At 48.7% G+C, this 24811-nt stretch overlaps 1 protein-coding gene across 5 annotated transcripts in view; it reads right to left on the bottom strand.

Moving 5' to 3' along the window:
• The window catches only part of SH3PXD2A (SH3 and PX domains 2A), a 243186-nt gene that overhangs the window by 197498 nt on the left and 20877 nt on the right, over window positions 1-24811 (bottom strand). Inside the window, exon 2 of one of the 5 annotated variants that reach the window (XM_079901012.1) lies at window positions 19280-19416. The exons of the other annotated variants lie outside the window; for them this stretch is intronic. The gene's annotated coding sequence lies outside the window, so the exon portion shown is untranslated. The remainder of the gene's footprint in view (window positions 1-19279; window positions 19417-24811) is intronic. 5 annotated transcript variants of the gene reach the window in all.

Genomic DNA, 24811 nt, shown 5'->3' with positions numbered 1-24811 from the left:
GGTTTTGATTTGCATTTGGAAAAAGGGCTTTTAAGGGGATTTGGAGGAGGGGATACTCAGCAGGCTCTTAAACTGTATCAAACACCTTCAAGAGTGTTTGGTCGGTACTCATCACACTCAGGGCCTGCCATCGTTTGCATGAATCATGGGCCTCGATTGTTTAGTTAATTTTGAGGGCAATGCATAGGCAAGAGGGTTTGGAGGAAGTGTCCATATTGCTGTTGCCTCCATTTATTCCTCTGCAAGATGGGGATAACTGTGGTTACTTCACTGTGGGGCTGTTGTGAGGATTTGTGATCTAACCCTGCATCTCCCCATTAGAACACAAGCTCCCTGAAGGCAGATTATGGCATCCTAACGCCCAGCAAGACACTTTACACCTAAGACGCACTCATTTAATGTCCCCTAAGTAAGTGAAGGAACGAAGTAACCAGCTAATGTCGAGTGAGTGCTTGCCTGGTGCCTGGTTTTGTGCCACTCTAAAGATGAGGCAAAGTCCCCGACCTCCAGGCCCTTACAGCTCAGCTGTGGCAGCCAGACTCACACTGACAAACCAAGTAGGGAAACAGTATAAGATGGAGTGATGAGATGCCAAAAAGTGAGGCTCAGGAAGGACCACAGGCAGCATTGGCATCATGGAGGAGGAAGACGGCTTTGAAAGCATTTGGTGGATTTAAATTTTAGCTTCAACATTTCTCTGCTGTGTGGGCTTGGGCATGTGTCTTAGCCTTTCTGAGTCAGGGTCTCCTTAGCTGCAAAGTGTGGTTTATAAAGGGATCTTCCCGTTAAATGTGATGAAGCACATGGGGGCGCCCAGCACAGGGCCTGGCACATGGGAAGCGCCCAGTGAACCTTTGCTATTTAGATACTCAGGAAGGGGGGGGGTGGTGAACTGACTTCTTTCCATTTGTCCTGAGACTTGGATCATGACACCAGGAATAGGAGTAGGAGGGGAGCAGGATATGAGAAACAGGGACACAGATGGGCAGGGTAACACACACACACACACACACACACACACACACACACACACCCACACAGACACACACATCCCACTACTAATAACAAGCCTGGCCTGGGAAAGTTGAAGAGCAAAAATAACTGTGCTGCCCAGGGCTGGGAAACAATGGCCATCCTCAGGAGCGCCCCGCTGAAAGGATGGACGGGCTGCAGCAAGCCCCTCGGGGTCGGAGGCTTTTTTTCTTCTTTTTTTTTTCGTTTCCTGGACAGGAAATGAGTGTGCAAAGTAGGAGCTCCCAGGATTTACAAACCCTATGTGGACCTTAAAAAAGATTCAGATGTCGAAGCTCTGCCCTTAGTCACCAGAACTAGGACAGAAACAGCAGGAAGAGCCAGTTTTCTACAAACCTTTTTCTTAAATGCAGGAACTAGTGGTTTCATTAGGAACAAAAATAATAGCCACGTCTGTTTATTGATCACTTATTGCATTCCAGGCCTTGCTAAGCACTTTATCCAGATGATCTCACTTAATCCTTACATTGATTCTGTGAGGAAAGTGTTATTGTCTCCAGTTGACAAATGAAGAGACCTCAAGAAATAACTGATCTACCTGAGGTCCCGTGGCAGGTGATGGAGCTCAAGTTCAAATGCAGTGTTGACTGCCGTAGCCCAACCACTTCGTCCTCTGATAACTACACCAGACTGCCTGGAGCCAGGCAGAGCCCCTGTCACAAGGATTTGCTCTGTCAGATGGCTGCTCCACGTGTAGGTGACCCATCAGTCAGTACTGAGGCCACCTTGAGGCAGGGGGTAAGGAGCCCTCTATGGGGACCAGCACTCTATTTTGCACAGTTTAGAATCAATCTGATTGGCTAGGGACTTCCTTGGCGGTCCAGTGGTTAAGACTCCGCCCTTCCACTGCAGGGGGCATGGGTTCAATCCCTGGTGGGGGAACTAAGATCCCGCATGTCTCTTGGTGTGGCAAAAAAAAAAAAAAATCCGATTGACTACATGAAAAGTTGTTACTCTCTCTGAGCCTCCACTCGCCATCTATAAAATGGGGGTGGTAACACCTGCTTCACTGTGAAGATTAATGAGAACACAAGCAAAGCACAACCACGGAGCCTGGGACACTGTAGCTGCTCAATAAACGTCACCTCTCTTCCCCGCCATACCCTTCAAAGTGCCTAGCGCAGTCTTCTGCGCTCTTGGAGTTTTAGCCTCTTCCCTAGAATTTCCTGGAGACACCAATGAGCCCAGAGTCAAGAAAGGAAGGCATTGTGGTTTCTAGGGCTCTGGGTGTGGTCCCCACTGCTCGCTCTCTAGAGTACCTGAGGGCATGTGGTTGAACCTTTGTACCTCCCTCCCTCCAGCCCTGCCACCTCCCTCTGTTCCCAAGCCAGCTTATCAGAGAAAATGTGTCTGACCACCTTGACTCAGCAGGTGCTCTAATGGAGAGGCCCAGCAATTGGTGGGCATGGATGTCTTGGGTAATGCCCAGGAGCCCAGAGAGGGTGGCAGGGTGTCCAGGCCAGAGGAAGGAGGCTCTCCCAACTGTGCAAATTGAGAAAAACTCTACATGCATATTGACATTCAGGAGCTAGAGTCCTGGAAACCTTAAACAAACGTATCCTCTCCCAAACCACAGAAAGGATCACGCTCCTGGGCTTCCAAGGGGCTTGGACGCAGCCCAGAGGATCTAGGAAAGGGTTGGAAAGAAGGATTCTAGCCCCACACACTCCCAAATCAATGACTGACCCAGGCCTGCTGACCTGGACACACACATCCTGTGACCATGCCCCGTTCCCCTGTCACACCCTGGGGAGCAAGGCAAAGGTTAACACACACAGCTTGGTTTCCTCTTCCTGGGAAACACAGCAGGCAGGCAAGGCCAGAGGCCAGCGGCCTCCTTCACACACAGCCTGCAGGGGAAGTGACCCCACCTTTTCCTCCCCGCCATCTGACACACTCACACCTTCCTCTCTGCTGTGCTCAGCAAAGCTCGACTTTTGACACAAGGAGAATTGCTGTCACTAGGAATTTTGTTGCACGGGGTAGACTGGAACAATCTTTTTGGAGAGCATTTTGGTAATATCTGCCCCAAACCAGCATTCCCTTTGACTCAGCAATTTTACCTCTAAGAATTTATCCACCCAAGTGTGTGGATGTGTGTGTGTGTGTGTGTGTGTGTGTGTGTGTGTGTTTATATACATAAAGATGTTCATGCAGTGCTGTTTGGAACAGCAAAAAATGAGGAATGTTGACTGTCTATCGATTTAAAAAATGGTCAAATAAATTATGATTCTACACCTGTTAAAGATAAGGGGGCTCTTTCTGTGTCATTAAGGGAAAATGTTCACAGTATATCGAGAAAAGAATAAAACAGATTACAAAACAGTATGTATACAATACAGTTAGATTTCGGGGGAGGTGTGTATGGGGGTTTGTGCATGAGCACATACATGTACATTTTACATATCTGGAAAAATGTAACAAACTGATAATCGTGGTTACTTGGGTTAAGGAGAAATCGAAGTTTCACTTTATACATTTCTCAATTATTTTATTTCTTTGGACTATGTTTGGCTTTCAGAATTTATTTTTTTAAACATTTTTTATTTCTTTAATGTATCTATTTTTATTTATTTACTTTTGGCTGCATTGGGTCTTCATTGCTGTGCGCGGGCTTTCTCTAGTTGCGGCGAGCGGGGGCTACTCTTCGTTGTGGTGCGCGAGCTTCTCATTGCGGCAGCTTCTCTTGCTGCAGAGCACGGGCTCTAGGTGCGCGGGCTTCAGTAGTTGTGGCACACGGGCTCAGTAGTTGTAGCTTGCGGGCTCTAGAGCGCAGGCTCAGTAGTTGTGGCGCACAGGCTTAGTTGCTCCACGGCATGTAGGATCTTCCCAGACCAGGGCTTGAACCCATGTCCCCTGCATTGGCTTAACCACTGAGCCACCAGGGAAGCCCTGGCTTTCAAAATTTTAAATAAGATTTCCATCTTACAAAACAATTGTGTTCTTTTAGCCTGTCCCTTGGCTAGCGCCAGCTCCTAGATATTCTGCCAACATCCAATATGTCTTCATTCTTGGGTAGGTAGGGGATTTCAAGTTCAATGTTGAGCTCTTGAAGCCAAGGTCTGCAACACTGTCTACATATACCATCACCTGGAGTGCTTTAAAAATACTGTCTGCTGGGACTTCCCTGGTGGCGCAGTGGTTAAGAATCTGCCTGCCAATGCAGGGGACAGAGGTTCAAGCCCTGGTCCGGGAAGATCCCACATGCCGCGGAGCAACTAAGCCCATGTGCCGCAAATACTGAGCCTGCACTCTAGAGCCCGCGTACTACAACTACTGAAGCCTGTGCACCTAGAGCCCGTGCGCGGCAACAAAGAATAGCCCCTGCTCGCAGCAACTAGAGAGAAAGCCTGCTCGCAGCAACAAAGACCCAACGCAGCCAAAAATAGGTAAATAAATTTATATATTAAAAAAATACTGCCTGCCAACCCTACTGTATACCATTTAAATTAGAATCCAGGAAGTTGGAGTGGACATTGGTAGTTTTCAGAGCTCCCAGGTAAGTCTGCAGGTTGTTACAGGTTGAGAACCACTCAAGGTGGACCAATACCAAAAAGACCACTGGACTAGCTGAAAAAACTACTCTTTAAGTAGAAAGCAGTATTATAGTGTAATTTGTGCTAGTAAGAGTCAGCTCTGCCTTCAAGAGGTCCAGTTAGGGAATTTGTATTCAGTGCTTTTTCTCAAAATTCTGCCTCCAGTTTTGGAATTCACCAGCTCAAATGGGGAAAAGAAAACAAGGAGACGGGGGTTCACTTGTTGTGAGCTGTGGCTGTGCCTTCACTTTCTTCGGTAGCCTGTGGCTGTCCCCACCTCCATGGGGCCTCTATCAGTGACTCAGGGGTCAAAGTCCAGCCCTTTTCACCTCCAGGAGGAAGAGCGGAAAGAATTAGAGGTGCTGAACCCAGAGAAGGCATTTAAGAGACACACAACAGCTGGTTTCAAATATTTAAAGGACTAACAGTATGGGAGGGCCAGCTCCAGTTGTACCCAAAGGAAGGTGGCGGACAGTGAGTGTAAATGATGGAAAAGCAGGTCTTGCCCAAAGTCAGGAAGAACTTGTCAACCAGAGCTGCCCAAGGATGGAAGGGGCTGTCCTGTGAAGTAATGGGACCATCAGGGCAGGAGATGAGTGACCACCTGTCTGCTGTGATATTGCTGGGAAACCCATTTCCACTCAGCCCTCTAACTTCCAACTGCAGGAGGCCAGAAACACTTAGAAAGTTAGCAAAATACACTGGGAATACAGCTCCTTTACCAAAAAGTCTTCCACTCACAAAAAATCATCCTGAGAACCAGCTGAGTGTCAGGCTCTGCACTAGGTGCTGGACACACCAGCAGTGAGCCAGACAGTCTGTCTTCATGGAGCATCAGACACACATATAATTGTTTCTGATGGTCCAATAAAATGGAGCGCAGTGACCAAAACTAACTGCAGGGGAGGTGGCTAGTTCAGACAGATGGTCAGGTAAGACTTCTCTCCGGAGAAAATGTTTGAGCTGAGATCTAAATGCAAAGAGCAAAGTACTCACCAGCTGGGGGGGGGGGGGGTGGGATCTCAGTGTGACTCCGTCCAAAATTGCAAAGGAGCCCTACCTCACATCATATACAAAAATTAACCCCAAATGGATCAAATACCTCAATGTGAGTGATAAAACTATAAAAGCCTTAGAAGAAAACATAGGTGCAAATCTTTATGACCTTGGACTAATCAATGGTTTCTAAGATATGACACTAAAATTACAGCAATAAAAAAAAATAGATAAATTGGACTTCATCAAGATTAAATACTTTTGTGCTTCAAAAGACACCAGCAAGAAAGTGAAAAGACAGTCTACAGAATGGGAGAAAATATTTCCAATCCATATATATGATAAGGGACTTGTATCTAGAATATATAAACAACTCTTTTAACTCTAAAAGACAAATAACACAACTTAAAAACGGGCAAAGGATCCAAATAGACTTTTCTCCAAAGAAGATATACAAATGGCCAATAAGCACAAGAAGAGATGCTCAACAGCGTTAGCCATCAGGGAAATGCAAATCAAAACTATAATGAAGTACCATTTCACATCCACTAGGATGGCTATAGTCAAACAGACAGATAATAGTAAGTGTTGGCAAGGATGTAGGGAAATTAAAACCTCCATACATTGCTGGTGGGAATGTAAAATAGTGCAGCTGCTTTGGAAAACAGTCTGGCAGTTCCTCAAATGGTTAAACATAGAGTTACCATATGACCCAGCAATTGTATTCCAAAGTATCTACCCAAGAGAAATGAAAACTCACGTCCACACCAAAACTTCTATGTGAATGTTCACAGCAGCACTGAATTACAAAATATTATATATATATATATTACATAATAACCCCAAAGTGGAAACAACCCAAATGTTCTGCAACTAATGAATGGATAAACAAAATGATGTAATTTTGTTCCCCTTTTCCAAAACTCTTAAGGGCACCCCGTAGCTACAGCGTCCACTTCAGCACCAGAGACCCAGATTGCCAATTTCATGTGGCCATTCCCCGAACCTGTTCCCAGATCTGCCCTCAACAGGGTCACAAACCCCTTGAAAGCAAGTGTTTTATCCTGACTTCCCTTGTGTTCCCTATAATACCTGAGGATATGATGTGTGCTCTAATAGCCACATGATGAAATATTATTTAGTAATAAAAGGAATCAAGTACCAGTACATGCTACAACATGGATGAACCTTGAAAACGTCACGCTAAGTGAAAGAAGCCAGACACAAAAGACCACATATTACATTATTCCATTTATACAAAATTCCCAGAATAGACAAATCTCTAGAGACAGAACTAGAGTAGTGGTTGCTGAGGGCTGGGGGTGGCAACACTGGGGGAAATGGGGAGCAACTGCTAACGGGGTTACTTCTGGGGATGGTGAAAATGTTCTGAAGTTGACTGTGGTGACGGTTACCCATTATCTGGGAATATACTGAAAACCACTGAATTGTATGCTTTAAATGGGTAAATTGTATGGTATGTGAATTATATCTCAATAAAGCAGTTTTGAAAATATTTGAACGGAACAGATGTCACTCTCAGTTAAGAAGATTTTTCCAGAAAAGGCTCCATCTCTCTAACTTTTCAGCCTGTCTAATTTCTCCAAGGTTCAATCAAGACCCACCGTCTCCTAGAAGCCTCCTTGGACTGCCTCAGCCCTGGTGCTCCTTCTGCCCCTTCATCTGGTACACAGCAGGCTTGTGTAGGTAGGGGTCATGTCACATCCATTAGTCTTGGAGGAAACGAATCCTGGGCCTCTGTGACCCCCATGGTGCAGATCACCAACCCTGGCACATAGTAGGTGTACCTGGCTGATTAAGGAGAAAGCCTAGTTTAAAATGCACCTGGTTTCCCAGGCTCAGCAAGAAGAGACCGAGTTGTCTTCCAATGATGACTAGAAGACCCAAAGCCGGAAACATCCTCCTCTCCTTGCCTGGAGAGTTCACTGGCCCCAGCAGAGCCTGGCGCGCAGTAAAACTTTCCCAGTCAAGCAGCAAAACTGGGAACGCCATCAGCTCCTGTTTGGCTTCCAGAACAAGGAAACTGCACTTAAACTTCGACGCTGGAAGCGCCCACAGAGAGTAATTGCAGAACTGGGTGAATCTGCTCACCTTCTCTAGAAACATGTTTCTCCGTTTGCTCACGGTCCTGACCCCGGAGTTTGGCCCAGCCTCCTTTCATCTGATCCCACCCAGCCCTTGCCCCCCTCCAGGCCTCATAGCCCCTCTGCCCACAGTCTTCTCCCCCTTTTCCAAAACTCTTAAGAGCACCCCGTAGCTACAGCGTCCACTTCAGCACCAGAGACCCAGATTGCCAATTTCATATGCGGCCATTCCCCAAACCTGTTCCCAGATCTGCCCTCAACAGGGTCACAAACTCCTGGAAAGCAAGTGTTTTATCCTGATTTCCCTTGTTTTCCCTATAATACCTGAGGATATTGGACACGTGGTAGATCCTCAATAAAGACGTCGTTTCTGTCTGATAAAATGCTGTTCAGTCCTGTAAGGAAGTATCAAGTGCTTACTGTGTGCTAAGCTCCTCACTAGACACTGGCAACCCAAAGTCAAATAAAATATCGTCCTGGCCCCAGAAAGCTCCCAGACTGTGAGAAAGAGCGGCACTAATGGCTAATTTGCTGTGGAGGCTAGACTGAGAAATGTACATGACCCTGGGGGAACACAGAGGAGAGGCACCAAGCCAAGAGAGCTTCCTGGAGGAGGTGGTCCTGAAGGTGGGGTGAAGGGTGAAAGATGAAGAAGGTAAGCTGAGCAAAGAGGTGAGGGCAAGGGCGGTGGTGGCAGAAGGGAATCTTAAGCAGAAGAAAGGGCACAGACCAAAGCTGGGAGGGGTGGTGTACCATGGCCTGAGCTGGGTAGAGAACCAGGAACAGGTGGGGTGGCTGCAGCCTGAAGTCCAAGGCAGTGAGTGGCAGGAGATGAGTGAAGAGTCCCTGGCTCTGAGGCTGGAGGAAAGATGGGGGCAGGAGAGCAGTGGAAGGGAGGAAGGCAGAGAAACAGAGGGCAAGCTGAAATGTTTTTTGGGTGAGAAACTTGGAATGGTTTGGGGATTGGAGAAGGACGGAAGGACAGGTGTGGGGAGATCTAAGGAGCTAGGGAGGAAGAGATGAGGATGGAGGAGCCCCGGAGGAGCAGAGGGGTCCCTGAGCCAGGGGCAGGGAAATGGGGTCTGGGAAGGGACACTTGGAGACTGAGAAATCCCGCCCCAAAGCTTCCGGGAGCCCAGATGGACCACAGTCAGGATGACATGGAATGACTGGGACAGAACTCAGAGTTGGGAGCAGGTAGACCCCAGGTCCTGGCAGTTCACGGGGTGCTTTGCTGCTCACTGGTGGACAGTGCAAAGAATGACTGACACCTAGAGACTGTCAATGGAGAGAAAGCATAAGCAGCTTCGCAAAAGGAGAGGGACAAAGCAGTCGAAGTCAGAGGCTTTGTTTTATGTTCTCTTAGCTCCCAGGCTCCAGATCTGACAGCAAACCTTATAAACCTCCCCTCCCTCCCCCAAACTTGGCTCAGAAGACAGAGCCATTTGGGATGAGGGAAGGGGGTACCAGGTCACGTCTTTTGGGCCCCGACCCGCTTCTCCCTGCCTCTGCAAGCTGCGTGGCCAGAGGAGACCCCTGCTCTGCCACAGCCAACTGCAGGACGTCATTTGCTGCCTGGGCCCCTCGGGGAGGAGGTGGAGAGGCCTGCCAAGCCGGCTGGAGGAGAGCCACGCACGCGGCCAGGGGAGACTGCCAGAGGCTGCATCTGGCTCGGCTTCCCGCACCGATTCCCATCTGGCCGAGGCATGGAGGTGAGACGAGAAACACACAGCCGGCCTCCTCCCCCAGCGCCCCCAAAGTCACGTCATCCAGGCATTCCCTCCGGGAGGGCTGCCCCCTCCCTGTGACCTCAGCCTGTTTCACTTGGCCAGAGCCCACCCCCGGAGAGCAGGCCCCCCACCCCAACACCCTAGCTCACACCCAGGCCCATGCAGGGAAAGGCGTGAGCTATAGATTCCAGCCCTCCCAGGCCGCACACCAAAGCCCCAAATAAGGGCCCACCCCTCCCAGCCCTGTCTTCTGAGATGCCAGCTGGGCTGCAGAGGGGGGCCGGGGGGCTGGGACGCTCGGCCAGAACACTGCGGGCTTGTCCTCTTCCAACCTCTACGTGGAATCTCCCTCCAGCTTTAACCGAGGGTGGGTCAGGCTGGCAAGAAAAGACAGGCAAGTCCAATGGGTGGTGTCCAACAGCTTCCAGTACTAAATCCTAGCTTTGCCTCTTGTGTGGTGTAAGAAAATTTGGTGGACAAATTATCTCATTTCTTTGAGCCTCCATTTCCTTGCCTGTAAACTGAGGGTAATAAGAGGACAGGCCTTGGACAGTTTGAGTGATGACTAAAATGTATGCAAAGTGCTTAGCACGTGCCTGGCCCTCAGTAAACACCCAGTGTGTATGGTCGCTCTTTTACCTCCTGGCTTCCTCCAGTGGCAGTGCCAGAGAAGGCTCAGTGCCACCTGCACAACTGCCAGTGGCCAGCTCCAAATACAAGTGGTAAATCTGTTATTGTTATATTATTATTATTATTTTAAAAAATAAGTAAATTTATTTATTTATTTTTGGCTGCGTTGGGTCTTCGTTGCTGTGCACAGGCTTTCTCTAGTTGCGGCGAGCGGGGTCTACTCTTTGTTGTGGTGCACAGGCTTCTCACTGTGGTGGCTTCTCTTGTTGCAGAGCACGGGTTCTAGGGCACGCGGGCTTCAGTAGTGGTGGCACTCAGGCTCAGTAGTTGTGGCTCACGGGCGTAGTTACTCCGCAGCATGTGATATCTTCCCGGACCAGGGCTCGGACCCGTGTCCCTTGCATTGGCAGGCGGATTCTTAACCACTGCGCCACCAGGGAAGTCCAAAATTATTGGACTTCCAATAATTGTTATATTATTATTGACTTCATCTTTCTTATTTATTTTGATAGCTACTTATCCTGGGAAATAGAAAACTGACCTTTTCTGGGTGTCTTACATACTGTGCACAAAAGCAACTTTAGTAAATCTGTTATTTGGAATACACTCTCTAATAGGATGCTTCCTACACAGATATAACCCCTAGCAGCCCAAGCCCCCACAGGAATCCTGGGGCTCTCTCAAAGCTGCACGCAAGCGCGCACACACACACACACACACACACACACACACACTCTCTCTCTCTCTCTCACAGCTGCGCATGTGCGCGCACACACACACGTAGCTTCTTCCTTGGCATCCCGCCTTTCCCTCTACTCCCCTAATCCCAGAAGCTGTGTGTCCAACATCAAGTCCCCCCCCACAGCGGTCCAATCACAAGTTCTGCCCTGATGTACTGCCTGGCATTGGGATGAAGAGGGGAAGAGCACTTTCGTGCCTGTTAATGAGAACCCCAGGAAGCTCAGAGCAAGCCCAGAGCAGCCCCTTGGGTGGAGGCAGCAAAGAAGCTCACTTCCAACTCACAGCCCCAGAGGAAAGTGATCTAAACACCACCAAGCCCTCTTGGAGACTCCCCACCCACCTGCCTGGAGAACAACCCTCTAAATCCAAACTAATGAGTTGAACCACCCAACAGAAAAATGTTTAATGGGCCAAGAATGTAAAAAGGCATTTACCAAAAAAGAAATACAAGTGACCAATCCATCCTAGGAAAGACACTCAAACTCATGCACAATTAAAAAAGAAATCAGGGGCTTCCCTGGTGGCGCAGTGGTTGAGAGTCCGCCTGCCGATGCAGGGGACACGGGTTCATGCCCCGGTCGGGGAAGATCCCACATGCCGCAAAGCGGCTGGGCCCGTGAGCCATGGCCGCTGAGCCTGCGCTATGCAACGGAAGAGGCCACAACAGTGAGAGGCCCACGTACCGCAAAAAAAAAAAAAAAAAAAAATTAGAACTCTTTTTCTTTAGCTGACTGGCAAAACATTCAAGTTTGGTAGGTCCCAGTGCTGATGAAGGTATGAGGAAACAGACATGTCTCACACACTGTAGGAGGGATGTGAATTCTTTTAGGAGGGCCATTTGCCAGTATATATCAAAATGAGAAATGCAAATTCTTTGACCCACCAATTCCCCTGCCAGGAATTTATCCTGGGGATAAACTCACAGAAGTGTGTCAAGTTTTATGTTCAAGGATGTTTTGGGCAATATCCGTCAAATTGTTCCAGGACATCCTCAGAATTAAATAGTTTGCAACTATCCCAAGAGCAAGTCTTCTAGTTTTGCCCACAGGGAGGTTATGCCATGAAAGAAGTTAAGAGAAAGATATGGAAGAATCAATCCTTTTGCATAAATACTCCTTAAGGCAGTGCTGGCTTTGTCTAAGAAGGTGTCATTCCTTACTCTGCCTTTATTGGTCTGGCTTTAACCACTTCCCTTCCAGTGAACTGAAAGCCTGGCTCCGGTCAGCCAAGTCACAGAGCACAGCAACTTTCATGGCACCCAAGGAAGGGACAGGAGCCACCCTAGCAAGTAAGCAGGCTCTATGCTGGAGGCAGCCATATATACACAAGCTCAGGGGACCCATACACCTACCCTGGGAATGGGCACGAGCAGTGTCCCCATCTTACAGAAGAAGATGCTAAGGTTCCGAGAGGGTAAGTGACTTGTCCAGGGTCGCACAGCCAGCATGTACTAGGCTTGGATTCCAGCCCCTGTGTTCTTCCCCACCTTGTGACAGCCTCAGGCCTTACACTACAACTCACGGACTATTAGAAAGTTGATGGAGTTTGGGGATGGGAGGCAGGGAGGAGTCTGCAGAAGCAGCTGAGCTGAGGGAAGAAGGGCCAGCGGGCAGGGGCCAGGTCTGGGCTGGGACAGCCAAGTCAGGCCAGTCAGCTTGCCAAGGCCTTACTCCTTGCTGATGAGAAAAGGCATCTCAGTACCCACACCACCACCCTCTACATGGGACCGCTACCCCAGGCTATCCCCTGCCAGCTGGTGGCCACTCCCTGGCCCCTAGGAGGAAGCTCACAGGCCTGCCAGGCTATTTTGAAAACCTGAAGCCTTGTGGAATGTGCCTACTATGGCCCTCTCCCATTGACCCTCAAGGACCAGACACCCGCCTCCTTCTGCGGTACCCTGCAGAGACAGAGGAGACATCCAGCGGGTGCTGAGGGCAGGGAGGGCAGGGGTGGAGTTTGGTTCCGTTAGTGGCTTTGGTCAACGCATTTCACCCCCTGTGGGCCTCAGTTTCCTTGTCTTTGAAATGGGAAGACAAGCAAAAGGGCAGAGTTGGGATATGACTGCTGGTGTCCCCCGCCCAGCTTCTAACATTCTCTGTTCTCTGGGCTTTTCCACGGCTGGGGGAGGCTGCCAGTGCATAGGCTGGGTCAAGTGCGAGGGGAAGGGGACCTGGAGTCAGAGGCTGGGGTTAGTGTCCAGCTTGGTCACCATGGGCTCTGTGACCTTGGGTCCAGACGTGCTCAGGTTCTAGAGGAGGTTCTGGGTATCAAGTGAACATTCAGCGAGGCTGAGAACAGGCTGCTAGTGTGGGGGACGACCACCCACCCTGTTCCCAGCCCCAGGCCCTGAGGCCCTGACACCATCACTTTCACGGGCACAAATGGGAGTCTCAACAGAGGAACCGAAGGAACAAGAGCCGTGTTCCCTGAGCTCTGACCACAGCTGGAAAGGGCCAGCGTCAACCAATTAGAGAATCGGACTCTCAGAACCAGAAGGGGACCTGAAAGGTCACTGAGCCCTGCCCTGTGCTTGCATAGGTCCAGCGGCGAATGCGGAGGCTGCACGCAAGGCAGTCCGTGCAATCTTTGACCATCAGAACGTTCTTCCTTTTACTGATCTGAATCTCCTTCCTGCTAACTGCTGTCCATATCCACTAGTTCCGTCCCTGAGGCCACAGAGCACAGATCAAACTCCTCTCCTGAAGGAGGGCATTTCGCACGACCCCTCTCCAGGCGTCTCCTCTGCTCCAGGCCAACCTCCCCACTTCCTCTTGCTGCTCCCATGGCTAGTCTTGCATCTTCCTCCACCACGCTGTCCTCCGTGTACTCTGCCCTCAGACAGCATGCACTGGGCCTCCCAGGTGCAGACAGACTGACAGGGCAGAACAGAAGCAGATTCTTACCACCTCCCTCCTCTAAACGTTCTAAACCCTGACTGTTTGAGCACAGTCTAAGAACTGTGAATTCTGTGAACCCATACCCAGGGTTGGAGAGTCATACTGCTGACGTCTGCTGACCTCCCAAGCGACCGAAACCCTGACACATCACACTCTCGCTTCCACAAAAACCAAACCTGCTGCTGCCAACACTTGGGCCACTGGTCCCTTGAATTAAAACACATTACATTTATGCCTAGGTAATCCCAATCTTCTCCAAGGCATTTCTGGAAGCTGGTTTGTTGCTTAACACACTCTCCTTCCTCCCTGTGTCACCTATGTGATCAGGATGACCTCAAAATCCCATTGAAGTCATTGACAAACATTCTTGGTCAGAGACAGAGAACAGAGCCCTGAGGCACACCCCTAGAGACCCTCCTTCAGGTCAACACTTAGCTCAGTTCTGTATGAAGCTGAGAACAGGGGGGCTCCCCAATAAATCACAGTTGCAAATAACAAATTCTTTTATTTTTCAAACCATAAGAGGAACTCCCTATACAAAAGCGTCGTCAGCAACTTTGTTCATAAAACAAGAAGTCCTCCTGTAAATTAAATAAATCACAAACTGATCTCTTTTGCACATCCAGTGTTTCATGAACTCTAGCTAATAAAGGCACCTGCGTGTGCCGTGCTCACCACGTGCCGGGCTCCTGGCTGAGCATTTCAGGCATGAAGTCCTGTCAGTGGCATCGTCACTCCCATTTTGCAAGCAAGGGCGCCTGGGCTCTAAGAGGTCACGTGACTCACCTAAGGTCACACAGATGGAAACCCGGATGCCCGGCCATGTCTGCTGAACTCTAAAACTTCTCTTTCCACTGTGTGATGCTGTCTCTCAGGTTTCCCTAAAGAAGGCTCCACTTGGTTCTGTCCTTTCTCTGGCCTGAGCCCAGAACCACCCCCCCACCCCCCGCTCCATCCCAGGCCCTCAGTGCACTCTCCACCTCCTTCCTGTGATCAGAGAGCTTCAGACCTACTGGGAACACGGCCGGCCTTGGGAAACAGGAACCCACGATTTGGGTGGAACTGCCTCCCAATGCTGGGATTTTCTTCTTAGTGAGCCCAATCCCTTCTGGTGCCCCAGGCACAATTTAGAACCTGGAAGCAACCCAGGTCCAGCCCTAGGTTAGGAGAAAATGGCATTCCTGGGCCTCACCTAACTACCTATAAAATGGGTATCACAACGGTAACAGGGAACTGCCTTCACAGGGTTGTCGTGAGGATCCTGAAACACCTCACTCCCTCCCACCACTGAGCCTTTACCCTCCGCTCGGAACACCCTTCTCCTTCCTTCCAAATTTACAGAGAGGCCTCCTGTTCACGCTTCAGAGTGTCCTGTTCCTTTCCTGATCTCAGTCCATCGCTGCACATCCACACACAAGACTGGTTAAAGTTGGTCATCCCAGCCAGTCTGGAAGCTCCCTCCTCTTCTGACTTGTAATCATTTTGATTCAACCAGGAATCTGCAGCATCTGACATGGTGCCTGGCACACAGTAGGCATCTAATAAATGCTTGTTGATGAATGAAAGGGCAGATGAGAAAACAGACACAGGCCTGCTTTTCTCAAGGCCAGCATGGCTGAACCAGTGCAAGGGTTCTGCATGGCCCACCGTAGGGAACTAGAAGACACTGCCTGGAGGGGGCTGGGAGCCAAGGAAAGGTGTGTTTCCATTTGGGCAGGATGGGAGGAAAAGCAGAGAGCACGGACGTGATCAAGGGATGAATCCATCTCCTTCCAAACAAGGATGTCCCTCAGATAATCTGTTATCCTGACAGGTCCACACCCATTGTGGTGACCACACTAATGAATTACCCTGGGAAATCGAGGTGGAGGAGGGATGGTTAGGGGACGTCGCCTCCATGGAACCGAGGAAACTTGGCCCTCAGCGGTCACCACACATCATTAGCTGTGACCCAGGGGCCATGGCTTTGGGGCAGTGATGAAGACTGGGACACTGGCTCCCTCTCAGGAGGGGCTGGTGGAATTCCTGCTGTTCCCGGGTCCTCCTCTTCTGCTTCCGCAGCCTGGGGTGCTCACCCCCTCCCATCTCCCTTCCCTCCCAGACAACCCTACTAAAACTGAGTCTCTACCACAGTATCAGGCAAAGAGAATGTGCTTTGGAGTTCAACATGTGAGGTTTCTTAAATCGAAGTATAGTTGCTATACAATATTATATAAGTTACAGGTGTACAATGGTGATTCATAACTTTTTAAGGTTATACTCAGTTTATAGTTATTATAAAATATTAACATGTGAGTTTGAGCCCAGATCCACCACCCATGAGCTGTGTGTTGTTGGGCAAGTAACAACACTTCTCTGAGCCTTGGTCCTGTGTTTGTAAAGTGAACCTCACTGGGTTGCTGTGAAAATTAACGAGGTCATGGACACAAGGCCCATAGCACAAAGCCTGGCACGTTGTATGCACCCTGAATGCCTTGCAGCCTCTCCCTAGAACTCCCCTGCAGTGTTTGGTAGCTAATTATCTTTCCACAGGAGGAAGTGTTCTCTTTCCACCTAAACCGTGAGGTTTTTTGAGGGCAAGGCTGTGTCCTGGCCACCTCTGCACAGCCCTCAGAGAGAGAGGGCAGTGTTGAAAAGCATGGGCCTTGGTGTAAATTTCAGCCCTGCCACGTACTGTCCGTGTGACCACGGGCAAATAGTCCTATGCCTGCTGGAGCCTCTGTTTCTTCATCTGTAAAATGGGGCTAACAAGAGTGGATAGTAATAGTTCTGCCTTTGTAGAGGGCTGGTGTGAGGCTTACAGGAAGGCCTGTGTGTACTGAGTTTTATACGGTCCTTGGCATAGAATTCAACAAGGGCCGGAGACAGTGATCATTAGCCGGGCAGGGCCCAGCAGGGTGGCACAGGGTACTGGCATCTCTGGGGAGGGAGGGAGGGAAGTCTTTGTAACAAGATGTTATGGTTCTCCGTTTCGAGGAAGGGAGGGGCCCGCTGAGCTGACATATCGTCATCCAGGTGGACAGGTTCATCTAGGTGGACAGGTTCATCCAGGTGGCCACACCTGGCCGGGAGGGGAGGCCTGTGCTCAGGAGAGGGAGCCGGGAAGCTAGTGAGAGCGCCGGGTCCCAAATCAGCCTAAGGAACAAGAGCCCATTCTCCACACCTGGGAGTTCTTCCCGATGATTCAGGGACGACATTCTCAGGTTTAAGAACAACATTCTCACGTCGCAAGTCCGGTGACCGACTTTACTGCCACTCCTCAAATGAGCTTCCCCCAGCTCATTAAAGTAGGCAGGCCAGCAGCTCAGAACTTGGTCAGCTTTGAAGGATCGCCCACCCTGGGGGCGGCCCTGAGATAACCCAGCCTAACTTTTTAATAAAAGCAAGATGATTCCTGGTCTCTTTCCAATTAAAGTCAGGCCGCCTGGCCTTACGGCGTTCCCCCAGCTCCACAAGCACAAGCTGGCGAAGGGAGGTGGGCTGGAGAAGCGAGCAGGAATCCCATCACTCAGATATTCCGCTTCAGGGTCGGGGGCCCTCCCTGGCTGAGAGCCCAAGGGCAGGGCCTCTGCTAGAGCCATCAGCACTATCTTCGAGCGTCCATCTTCATTTCAGACCCACGAGGAGGGGTCTCTTCCTGCAAATCTGCCTTTTGGGTCTTGTGAGAACAAAGACTGTTTCTGTTCTGCACTTCTGCCCCCCTCCTCCTAACCTCACCCCCAGGCCGAGTCACGGTTGGCCCATTGCTCGGGTGAGCCGTGATACAGACACTGGTGTGTTCGTTAATTTATTTCCCAGGTGAAAGGCACTGTCGCGACTTCTGCCGCTGCATATGGAAACGCACACACACACACACACACACACACACACACACACACACCCTAGCACGCTTTCTTTTCTCAACGAGGCAGTGGCCCGTTGTCGCTCATGCTGTCTTGACAGTTCTTCTTCCTTTTGAAGTCTCCACATCTTTTGCCCACTGACTGGGACGTTCCATGCTGCCGGGTTCTTATTTTCTTAACACAGTGGAAATATCTGGCCTTTTCCATAATAGTTAGCTCTCCTGATGCAATACATAGACAGCACTTCTTTTTACGTTGTGTTTTCAAGGGACTGTTTATTTAACGGCGATCTGTAGGGTACCGCACACTGCTCTGGGAGGTAAGCCCTGTAGGCGGCAGGGAGGGGCGGGGAGTGTGAGCAGAGGAACCATCTAGAATGTTGTGCTCCCATCCCACTTCTGGGACACAAGCAGCTATCCAAGCTTCTCTAAAGAGTGTAATTTATTATGCCTCTTTTAAGTTTAAGAGGCTCTCAGAGTCGTTCCCCCAAGACCCCCCACTCCAAAGAGCAATAAATGAGGCTAAAATGAACACGTGTGAGGCTAAGGAGGTAATGCCACTTTTTAAAGGAAGGATTCTGTTCGTTTTTTTAAATAGGTCTGGTTCTAGACTTTGAAAATGATGGATTAGGGACTTCCCTGGTGGCGCAGTGGTTAAGAATCCGCCTGCCATTGCAGGGGACACGGGTTCGAGCCCTGGTCAGGGAAGATCCCACATGCCGCGGAGCAACGAAGCCCGTGAGCCACAACTACTGAGCCCGCGTGCCGTGACTACTGAAGCCCATGGGCCTAGAGCCCGTGCTCCGCAACAAGAGAAGCCACCGCAATGAGAAGCACATGCACCACAACGAAGAGCAGCCCCTGCTCGCCACAACTAGAGAAAGCCCGCGCTCAGCAACTAAGACCCAACGCAGCCAAAAATAAATAACAAATACCTAAATAAATAAAAAGATTCTTCTAGGGGCTTCCCTGGTGGCGCAGTGGTTGAGAGTCCGCCTGCCGATGCAGGGGACACGGGTTCGTGCCCCGGTCCAGGAAGATCCCACATGCCGCGGAGTGGCTGGGCCCGTGAGCCATGGCCGCTGAGCCTGCGTGTCTGGAGCCTGTGCTCCGCAACGGGAGAGGCCACAACAGTGAGAGGCCCGCGTACCGCAAAAAAAAAAAAAGATGGATTAACATGTAATCCTGTGTCAACCACCCAACAAGTATTTACTTTGCTAAGTGCAAAGTGTGGCCGGGGGGGGGGGGGGGGGGGGAGGGGGGAGGGGGAAGGCGGGGGGGAGGGGCAGTGGGGGGCAGGCTTTAGGTAGAAGGGTAAGGAAGACCCTAGTCACTACCCTCACAGTGTACTTGGAGAAATCATGCAAGCATATAATGCATATCTAACATAGGACCTAAAGCCACATTTATGCTCTGCTGGAACCAGTCAAGGTTTAAGAGTTCAGTAATAGCCCACCCCAGCGACCTAAGATGTCACAGAACAGGGAATTCCCTGGTGGTCCCGTGGTTAAGACTCAGCACTCTTACTGCTGAGGGCCCAGGTTCCATCCCAGGTCGGGGAACTAAGATCTCACAAGCCGTGCAGCGTGGCCAAAAAAAAAAATAAGAGATACGATGTCAAAGAACAGTTATGATTAATTATCCATTGAAACGTTCAGGCCAGAAGTTGGATAGGGAGTCTTTTCCCTATAATTATCCCCAGCAAATAAACCCAACTCATTTCCGTTTGCAAACAAGGCTGCAGGCATTTAAACAGAGTTAAATCCCAAACCTGGCTTCTGTGAAGACAGCAACATCCGGGGAGGGTCTGCAGCCCACCTCCAACCGTGGGCACACACAGGTGAAGCAGTACCTTTCAGAGGCCATTTCTGGGGCATTCACAAGAATGGCCGTTGAGGCTTGGAGGCACTGAGCAAAGGGGGAAAACAAGATAAGAAGGGCTTATTTCAGATTAACTTGAAAAACAAAGGAGGTTTAGCTTTGAAAAGCTGGCTGAGTTTTTAAGATAATGGAGAAAGGTTTTAGGTTTCTGGTCCCATTAGTGAGAACTGGGTGGGGAATTACAAAAAGAACTTTCATTACAGGCAAGGGAGACGGGCCAGGAAGGAATAATATGAAGACATTAAAACTCACTACATCTTCCAATCTTGGTTGGATTGGTCCATGGGGAGAAATGCCAACAGCCTAGAAGGCCCTCTCTGGAAAGGAGAGAGGAAAATGACCTACTCTTCTGGATAACACCAAGTGTTGGTGACGGTGTAGGGAGATGAGAACCGTGGTTCACTGCTCGTAGGCTTATAAATTGTACAGCTCTTCTGAAAAGCAATAGGGTAGTATTTACTTAAACTCAGTCTGTATAAGCCCTGTGCCCTAGTGGTCCCACTCCTGGTACACGTACTGGGGAAATCACTGCAGACTGTAAGGGCTGCAGCCTACAGGGACGTTACTCTGCAGCAATGTTTGCAGGAGAAAGTGTTGGAGGCAACCTCAGGGCCCAGTAACAGTGGGCAGCAAATAAGTAAAATGTCAGCATGGAACACCATGCTGCAGTCAGAAGCAATAAAGTGGCTTCATACAACAACGTAAATAGATCTTACAAACACCGTATTGAGTAAAAAGGGAAATCACCAAACCAAACCTATAGCACAATACCATTTATGTAGATTACGAACCACGCTCACGAACAGCACAACCTATTTTCTGAGGATACATGGGTTTATGTTAAACAGGTTAGAGGGGATGCATAAGCGGAAAAGGGATAGGAGTGAAGATTAGGATTGAAGGGGAAAAATAAAAATAAAGCAGGAGGAGGCCTTTGCAATGTGATAAGGTACAATGAACTGAAGAATACGATTAACTTGCTGCACCTGAGGGTAGAAAACCCAGCATGTGACCTACTCTTTGGGGAGGGAAACGCACGATACAGGGCAGGATGAACAAATATTGATGAAGTGCACACTCCAGGTCCGCCAGAGCCCTGGTCCTAAGGAGTTTAGCATCTGGTAAGTACCCTGGAGCTTAAGGATGGGCCCCTCTCTGTCCCTCCTCATCCTAAGTGTCTGGGTCAGTGCTTCACATACGCTTGTTCAATTAATCCTGCAGAGGAAAGAAATATGTAAACCAGTAATTATTACAAGCTAGGAGTGGAGGAAGCCCATCTGTCTCAGGTGGACCTGGAAGGCCCTTTAGAAGACACATCTGAGATGAGCCTTAAAGGATTTCGGTAGGTGAGGGGGCAAGTTCCAGGCAATGAACATGGCTTTGGGGCAAAGGTGCAGAGAGAGATGCTGGGTGACCGCAAGGTGACCGCTCTGGTCTAGGCTGGCTGCAGTGACCTGCAGAAGCCCATCTAAGCTGCCGTGTGGCCTAGAATTAGGGTGATAGAGAGAGGAGTGCAAGACGGAAGCGCAAGGCTAATGAAGCTATGGGACGGGGCAGATGCAGACCCAGGGCAGTGGTTCCAGCACTTGGCTCATCAGCAGATGCTCCTGTGGAGCTTTGAAAAAGACATGAACTTCGGGTCCTGCCCTTGTGCCAGGCTACCTGAATACTGAATCAGCCTCCGGGCTTGTAGCGGGTGATCCCAAAGGAAGAAATTCTTCACCAGCTTCCCAGGCAGATCTGGGAACCACTCATCAGCAGATCACAGAATCCAGATGGAAGTCAGGGGAGGAGAAGTCAAATGTCACTCCCAGATTTTGACTCCGGGGACTGGAAAAATGGGGGTGCCATTAATTAAAATACTGGGCAGTCAGGGAGTAGGATGAGGTGGGTGGCGGAGGACAGACTTACCTTGGTGAGAAGGTGCTGGCTGGCTGGGGACAGAAGAAGGTCCTCCTGCGGACACAGATCTGCCCAGAGGTCACAGATTAAGTGGAAAAGAAGGTCCAGAACCAAAGAGTATGGAGAGAAGAAAATGGAAGCACAAGGCTTAGTAACTGGACAGAAGCTAGGGAAACACCTTTGTTTAGGAAGTGGAAAGGGATTATCCCAGGAGATAAGAGGAATGATGAAAAGTAAGGAAAACCAAGACACAGAAAGACCACGAAGCCAGCAGCTGCGGTGGAATCACAGCCCTCTGGTGCTACCTTCACTCTCTGGGTCCATCTTCCTGACTACAAATCCCCTAAAGAGGCTGTAGGTTATAGAGGCTTAATCTTAAAGCAGAATGGAGTCAGCCTTGCGGACAGCCTGCAGCCACCTCCCACCGGCCTTACGTTACAGGTGACTGGTCTGGACGCCCAACGAGGGCTACTGATTTGCCTTTTGTTTCTTTTACTCTAGTTCAGGGGTTCTGACTCTGCACAAAATTGCGTACAAAGTGCCCTCGACACTGAACTGGACGGGCAATTTAAGGGATGTTCAAAGGTAATTTTGACCCTCCTTGTTGGCTCGAGAGCCTGACCCGCACATCAGATGAGGCTACACCACACTGCCATCCCCTCCCAACTGGTCTTCCAGTTCCTCCGGTCTCTGGAGTCCAATCAATCCTTCACACCACGTGTGCGGTTACATCTTTAAACACACACTGGGTCGTGTCAAGCAACACCTCCAGGGGCTTCTCCGGCTTGCAGGGAAGTCTGAACTCCCAAGCGTGATGTTCCAGCCCCAGACCCCAGTTTCTCTTCACACCCCAAGTTCCCACTTCTGGTCTCCTCATGGCTCCCCATCATCTGTCGGCTGCTCTACCGCTGCCTCTCCCGGGGAGGACCTGTCTTTCTCTCGTTCCCCCTCTAGTAACCTAAAATTAAGAGCACAAGCTACAGAGGCCAGGGCACCTGACTCTGATTCCCAGTGCACCAATCACTGGCTCTGCCACCCTGGCTAAGTCTCTTTCCTCTTTGGTAAGATGGGGATGAGTTAACGCACCTACCTCACAGGGTTGTGAGGATTAAATGAGATAACACTCAGAAAGCCCTCAACAGTGCGGGGCACAGAGTAAACAGTCCATTAGACATATACATGTGCTCATGGGTACACACACATGCACACGCACTCATGTGCACATCTGCTACTGTATCTCCGTAAAGCATTCATTTCATGCTCGATGCTCTGCTCTTCCTAATACATGATAAATCCCACCCAAGGCACTGAACAGATAAGCTCTACTCCCAGGCGGGGCTCACCCAGTGTGGTGGGCTCTGGGCTAATTTGCATCTAATTGTTACTTTTGCTATTTCAAGAGTCACTCGGTCAAATTCTGTGCTGGAATCAAACCTATGTTAAGATGCCTCTGTCTTTCTTGCCTTTTTAAATTCAGATTTAGACCCAACTTCTGTACCAATGAACCAAGGCACCTCATCCTGAGCCTCCTTTTTATATATCTCAATAAATATAAAACGAATTTTTATTGATATGAATTACTGCTTTACTCTAAATTTGCAAAATCATTAAATAAACATATAAAGAAGGAATGCAAACATTTAAACATTAGTTTTTAAAATTTTTATTAACTTACTTTTTAATTTGGGAATTGTATCATTTTTTACTTTGAAATTTTGTTTTCAGATTTTTTTTTATGTGGACCATTTTTAAAGTCTTTATTGAATTTGTTACAATATTGCTTCTGTTTTATGTTTTGGATTTCTGGCAGAGAGGCATGTGGGATCTCAGCTCCCCAACCAGGGATCAAACTCGCACCCCTTTCATTGGAAGGTGAAGTCTTAACCACTGGACCACCAGGGAAGTCCTGTTTTGTTTTTTTATCAATACATTTCACCGGAATATAAACTCCCCAGGACAAGGATTTTTGTCTGTTTTTGTGTACTCATATAGTCTCAAACCTAGAACAATGCCAGGCATGTAGTAGGCATTTAACAAATCTTTGCTGAATGAATGAATGAACAAATGAAGACTACATGTTACATATAACAAATCCTTCCACACTCCATTCAAAATAAATAAATGCTAAAATTCTATCATTTTTTAAACAAGAGAAACAGAAACATTATGGATAAAGTTTAAATCCCTTATTCTCCTCCCAGGCCCATTTCTCTCTCCCCATCCAGAAGCAGCCAGTGTCATGAATTTTTTTGTGTGTATCCTTCCGGTCTGTGTCTTTATACTTTTTCCACAAACGTATGTAAATATATATATAATACACTATTATTTTGTGAATAATTTTTAATTTATAGAAATAGTATGAAATTTAGATAAATTATATTTACATAAATGGTATAATGGGTAATATTCTCTTGCTTGCCTTTTTCACTCAATATTGTTTTGGGGATCATTCCAGGTTGAAACTTATAAATCTTATTCACCTTAACTGCACAGAATTCCATCATATGAATATACCATATTTATTTATCCATCTTCTTCTCCTGGGCATTTGTATTATTCCAAGTGGTAGCCATAGTTCACAGAATATTCCAGTTCTCTTCCTTCTCAGGCACATGGTAGGACTGTGCTTCCATCAGCAGCATATGAGGTTCCCCACTTCCTCATAGTCTAACCGACACTTGGCATTGTTAAGACATTTCACCCTGTGCGTTCCAACGGGGAATCACATAATCTCTTGAAGAAAACTGCTAAGTAGTATACTCAAGGGTATAGAATATATGACATACTCTTGTTGACCAAAAAGTCCTTTACGTTGTGTCTTTTGCTTTTAAACATTACTTTAGGGCTTCCCTGGTGGTGCAGTGGTTGAGAGTCCGCCTGCCAATGCAGGGGACACAGGTTCGTGCCCCGGTCCGGGAAGATCCCACATGCCGCAGAGCGGCTGGGCCCGTGAGCCATGGCTGCTGAGCCTGCGCGTCCGGAGCCTGTGCTCCGCAGTGGGAGAGGCCACAACAGTGAGAGGCTTGTGTACCGCAAAACAAACAAACAAACAAAAAAACCCCCACATTACTTTAGCCTGATGCTCAGCCATAGATTGGGAAGGATGGGGATGCAAGATAATACAGTGTTCCTAAATTGATTCACAAATATCAGGTATCCACAAGGGTCTTCACTGGAAGTATCAGTTCTCATTGTATGGATTTAGACACAGACGGAATAGGAAAATGGATTAAATGTGGACTGACCTACTAAAAACAAACCCCAGACACTCTTACCTATCAGTGTCGCTTTGACAATTTATCCTACAAAAATAGTAGCCCATATATACATACATAGGGATGTTTAGGGCAGCACTGTTTATAATGGCAAAAATAAAAAAGTTGAAAACAATCTAAATGTTCATTAATAGCATAGTTTTTTTTAATTATGATTTTTTTCTATCTACTTCTTACTTCAAAGTAAGATGATAAATTTCCGTATGGTTTAAGATTGTTTTAGATGGGATTTTGTTACTTGCCTC

Source organism: Stenella coeruleoalba (assembly GCF_951394435.1).
Source record: "Stenella coeruleoalba genome assembly, chromosome: 16".
NCBI classification, from domain to species: domain Eukaryota; kingdom Metazoa; phylum Chordata; class Mammalia; order Artiodactyla; family Delphinidae; genus Stenella; species Stenella coeruleoalba.
Note: the sequence above shows the minus strand (reverse complement) of the source record. Positions and strands in the feature narration are given on the sequence as shown.